Source organism: Cebus imitator, unplaced genomic scaffold (genome assembly GCF_001604975.1).
Source record: "Cebus imitator isolate Cc_AM_T3 unplaced genomic scaffold, Cebus_imitator-1.0 Scaffold1, whole genome shotgun sequence".
NCBI lineage: Eukaryota > Metazoa > Chordata > Mammalia > Primates > Cebidae > Cebus > Cebus imitator.
In genome coordinates, this window is record NW_016107316.1 from 9670678 (window position 1) to 9676410 (window position 5733).

Consider the following 5733-nt stretch of genomic DNA (forward strand, 5'->3'; position numbering starts at 1 on the left):
AACCAAACTCAGAACGCCTCTCCCTCTACAGGGGATCACAGTTCCTCATCAGAAACAGAACAAGGCCTGATGGAGAAAGACTGTGTTCCATTAGCAGAAGCTGGCTTTACAAAGTGGATGATAAGAAACTTCTGGGAATTAAAAGAACTTGTTCTAACCCAATGCAAAGAAACTAAGAACTTTGAAAAAAGGCTTGAAGAAATGTTAACAATAACACACAATTTAGAGTGGACTAGGATGTTAATGTTTATTGCCTCCATGGTCTTTCTCCACCTGTCTGTACTCTATCTCTGTGAAGTCTTCTTTGACTCCTGTGTCCTTTCTGATTTTTCTAATACCCTCTACTCCCAGGTCTTCTCTGAGACCACTGACACTCAACTTATCCTCTGGGCCCTAGTCTCTCATCTCTTCTTTAATGCTCTGACATGCTGCTTTGTCTTCTTTAGCAAAGGAAAGTTTCTCAGAAAAGGAGTTTTACATCTGGTTTTAAGTGCTAGCATCTCTACTTATGGCTAATATGTATGCTTTCAGCATTTCCCTGGCACCCGAATTACACAGTTGGCTTGGTCTTTATTCTGCTGAGTGAGGCTGAAGTAAGGGTCCTCAGACAAATGCAGCTAATATTTGTTCAGCCAGGCAGACACAAAAGAAAAAGGCACAAAAGAAAACACTAATCGATAACTTAGCCTTGCTCTGCTGAAAGCTTGCAATTTTGATGCTCTAAAGACTGTGTTCCCTCTAATAGCTGAATGGTAATGCCACACTCAGAGTTGGGTCCATCTGCAGGACTTGCCAGAGTAAGACAATGTGGATGACGGGCTTGTTACTTATGATGGAAGCTTGGGCAGGTATCAAGAATTCGTGCAAATTCTCAGACTGGCATTTAAGGTTCTCCCCACCAGTTTTTTTTAATGTCTCATTTCCCACTCTTCCATGTGAAGGTTGTTTCATCCTCAACAGAGTACTTTCTGCTTCCTGGGCTCACCCTTGACTTTCCTGCTTTTCAGCCTCTGATTTCTTTCCCCCTGGCTATGAGATAAGCAGCTGAGGAAAGATAGATACTACCTTTGCTTTGATTACAAATTGTACTTTCCCACCCTTTCATTTCTATGCGTATGATACTACCTATCCTCCAAGTTCATTTTCAGTTAGCAGAAAAAGTTGCTAACAGTTATTTAATAGTTACCATGTACCAGGAGCTATCTTTAGTTTTTGACATGGAATAACTCATTTGATGACTATAAAGATGCCATGCATAGGTACTACTATTATCTTCATTTTATAGACAAGGGAACAGGACAGAGATGCCATCTCTAACTCTATAGGATACCTCTCCTGATTACTGCTATGTGATGTAATCGCTTCCTTTACTGAGCCTCAATGGCACAGGTTCTTTTCTTCATGTCATTTAGCTCATATGATCTTTTAGAATAGTTCTGGGTCTACTTGTCTGACTCATACTGCTGGTCTATGAGCTCCTCAAGAGGGGAAATAATGTCTTAATAATTTTTTTATTCATTAACTGCTTCTTGCTGAACATAAGCACATAAGAACTGTATCCTGCATTGGCTCAGATTGATTTATTGGCCCTGGAAGCTCTAGGTTGGTAAGAAAGTTTCCAGGACTCAGACCTTGATGCAAGTGAGTACAAAACTAATTCCAAATAAGTTCATTGGATACGATTTCTGGAGGATGGGGGTGTTGACATCCATTAGCCCAGTACAAGGGCTCTATCTCAAGAACAGACCCAGCCAGCAGCTCAGGCGTGGTAAATTCCCAGAGACCAGAGATCAGGCCTTTGCCTTTATTCCTCTTTGGTGATAGGGGAGGTTTGGAATGGTTTTTAGAAAGTCAGTGGACATGGAACTCATTCAAGAGAATTGGGCTCCTCCCATCTGCTGGGCTCTGGTCTGGAGGTATAGATTCGTCTTCCTATTATTTTATTTTGTCCCTCCATTCTAAGTAGGCCAGGAATAATCTGAGTACTACTTATCTTCCAAGATCAGCTTTCCTCTCTAGGAAGTTTCTTCTTTCCTTATCTCATTCTCTGATCTTTTCCAACACTAGTAAGTGTGCCATTCACAGGACATGAAGTGTGGAGAGCCCCATGTGACATTCAGCTTTCCATGGATACACACCCATGGAAATACCTTAATTTGGGAAATCACGTACATACACTTTACCTCTTGAACACTGCTAAAAACTCCCAAAGACCAGAGACAGAGCTTATACATCCTTCAAGTTCCATGTTTGCGTACATAGCCTAGACAAACAGATAGCTTTGTTGTGGATCCACTAATCATTCCCCATATGCTCACAGGTATTAGAATAGGTACTATGGGATCAGACGCTTGAACAGGTAATCAAGGCAGCTGGGGTTAACCACAAGCATACTGATGATAAATGAAGAGAATTTCAGGGAAGGGTTCTGGAGAGTCTAATACTACATATTAATGGCCGCTATGAAAATTGTCCATCCCTTATAGACTGAGGCTTTAGAAATGTTAATTAACTTGTTCCAGTTGCCCAACTAAAAAATTGCCGAGCCAAGGTTTGAACTCGGGTCTTTTGAAACCACCTCTGCTTTTCATACTTATTGTACTTAACTCTTAAAGGATTGTGAAACTAACAACCATTCCTAAACTCACTGACGGGTAGTAAGTTGAACTTTTCCAGAGCTCTGTTTTCTATTATTAATGGCACTTTCCACAGAATATATTTGAGTCAAGTCCCCATTTTCTTTAGTCACTGGTTTTATCAATGTGCAAAATCATTTAAAATTAATTAAATTGATTTTTATCTGCAAACTGGTTCTGGATAATGCTTTTGTAGTTGCCAAAGGAGCTCTCCCAAAGGCATGTTAATGATATATTAGTTTTCCACTGACTTTTTTTTTTTCAGTCTCATATTTTAGGCCTTCTATTCCTCAGAACAATAAGTGTGGCTATTATTATTATTACATAGAAGGTGGGAAAATGTTCCATCCTCCCAGAGAGATGGAATCCCTATTAAGCTATGGTAACAATGGTCCAGGCTTTGCCCATTGTCTGAGAGCTTCTCTCACACAATGATGGGACCTTGTTCTTGGATGTGCTGAAGTCATTGTCAGACATTGTGGCTATTGAGACACTGTCTTCCATGTTGGCTGATGGGAGCCTGGATTATTGCAATTATGTTAAATGAAAAGGAAATGACAAATCACGAAAAGCCCATGAACATAATTTTATTTTATTTTGTTCCAAGGAGCCTTCGTATCATTATGCGAAATAATGAACCCTATTGTATGCCCTAGCTTAAAACCTTTCTTTGTTGTAAGCATCCTCAGGGGCATTACAGAGCTGTTTTGGTGTTCCTGGTTCATGTGTCACCTTGTTTAATGTTTCATCTGTAAAATGACACTGGGGCCTTTATGATGTGGAGGTAAAAAAATATGATGAATGGAGAATTAAAGCACAGTGACTTAAGGACTTTCCTATTTATAGTCAAAACACTAGCAAGCCTCAACTTTCAAAGCATTCATTTGAGGTGTTCTGGAAACAAAAACAATGCAGCAGAGTGCAGCTGGAGATCTGCCATATTAGCATGGAGAAGTCATACTTTGCTGACATTACCCAGCAAAGGAGTAGAGAAAGAAAGAGAACTTGGGCTGCCTGGCTAGTTAACAGTTACTTTTTAATCATCGAGGAGTTAAGCTCATTAAATGAGGGATCTGTAGACTCCAACTCCAATGAACTTCCTCATTCTACTAAATCACTGTTGGACTTTCTTGAACCCAACAGCGAAGTAGGCTTTTGCAGACAAAAGCAGAGGTGGTTTGAGGAACTCCCGCCTGAATTCAGAGAGAAGCCCTTCCGGAAGGGTCAGGAGCTGAGCCTAGGCACAGGCAGGCAGCTTCAGCCTCACTGGCAACACTTCCATTCAGACTAGTTGGCTGTTAGCTTGGAATGATTCCCTGACTTTTTGTTGGTTTGGCCATGGGGCTGGTGTTCAGAATCATCTGGGTGTTGGGAGATAAGGTATTATTAATTCTGATTCTTCTGTCAACAGTCTGTGAGACTTCCCCAATCTATCCCCTATTGGACTAGGAAATCTCCAAGGCCTCTTCTGTCACTAAAATGTGATATTTTGACAAGACTCTATTTTGTAACAGCGAGAACTGATCTTCAACATTTTATAACATCTCTTTATTGGTGAACATCATTAAGTTTCCCATCTGGAACATAAAAAATGTCAGAGGAAATTCATAAGCTCCTACTCTTCAGTTCTCTCTCCCTCTCTTCTTAGCTCCCTTTCCTCTTCCTTATTTTCTTTGTTTTACAAATATTCTAGTTTTGACATATCTTTTGTTAGCTAATGTGAACTATAAAATGTAACGTTCTCAAATCTTTATTTTTGTTTCTCCTCACTCACTCTTTCTGCTTCACAGAGCCCTTGGAACCAACTGTAAAGGGAGATCCTGTAACAGCTTTCCATCAAATTTGAAACTTATCTGCATTTGTTCCATCATTCCCATTGCATTCCTGTTACAATAGAGGTGTTCCTTCTAATTCTTGAGATCAATACGTCCACCACTGTTCTGTAGCCCAGACCCTGACATTTTGGGAAAAATCTCCCCTTAGATTGTCTCCTATATATTCAGCCTTTCCTTCTTTAGTTGAACGTTTCAATGTTTCAACATGTCCATGCTGTTCCCATCTTAACACAAAACAATAGTCCTTAAAACAACCTTTCCCCTGAGTCCACTTTGCCAGCCTGTGAGCGCACAAATCTCTCTCTTCCCATTCACAGACACTAAAGAATTATCTACACTCATTGCTCCCATTTTATTATTCAAACTCATCCTGCATGCCATGCCAATCGGCCTTCCTCTCCCACCATTAACTCGAGCCTTCCTTTGCTAAGTGACCACGGACATCCCTACTCTTTGGACGATAGTTGCCATTGGGAAGTTACTTTCACTAAATCCACATACTGACTTGGATTTTTATGTACCGATTTCTGCCTTACTTTCGATTATAATGAAAGAGGTGGTCTTGATTCTATTTAAGACCTCCTCACTCGCTCTTTCTCTCGGCGGCAGCAGCGGCGGCCTGTGTAGCAATGGCCAAGATAAAGGCTCGAGACCTTCGCGGGGAGGAGCTGCTGGGACAGCTGGACGACCTGAAGGTGGAGCTGTCCCAGCTGCGCATCGCCAAGGTGACGGCGGCGCGGCCTCCAAGCTCGCTATGAGCAGAGTCGCCCGCAAACCTATTGCCGGTGTTCTCACAGTTATTAAGCAGACTCAGAAAGAAAACCTCAGGAACCTCTACAAGGGCAAGAAGTACAAGCCCCTGGACCTGCGGCCGAAGAAGACACGCGCCATGCGCCGCCGGCTCAGCATGCACGAAGAGAACCTGAAGACCAAGAGCAGCAGCGGAAGGACGCGGTCAAGGCCCGAGTGGCGCGCTGTCAATAAAGCACTGACGGCTTGAAAAAAAAAAAAAGATCTCCTCGCTCAAGGCCTGGGTTCCATCACCTCCCTGAATACATAACTCTTGGAATTATCTCCTCTTCACTGGATCATGTCCATTTGCAGACCTTCATGCCTTGAAAGTGAACCCTCTTAAGCCTGAAAAACAGCAAAACTACTCAAAAGAGTTCTCTCTACTCGCTCTTTCCATTTTCTTTCCTACTAGTTTACTCTCAGTTCTCTTCATTCATGCTTTTATTCCTACCATGTCATTAAAATTGTAC

The 5733-nt window shown here is 41.7% G+C and overlaps 1 pseudogene; it reads left to right on the forward strand.

Annotated features, from left to right (window-relative positions):
- Positions 1-5100: 5100 nt before the first annotated feature.
- On the forward strand, positions 5101-5455 carry LOC108301700 (annotated as a pseudogene).
- Positions 5456-5733: the final 278 nt, after the last annotated feature.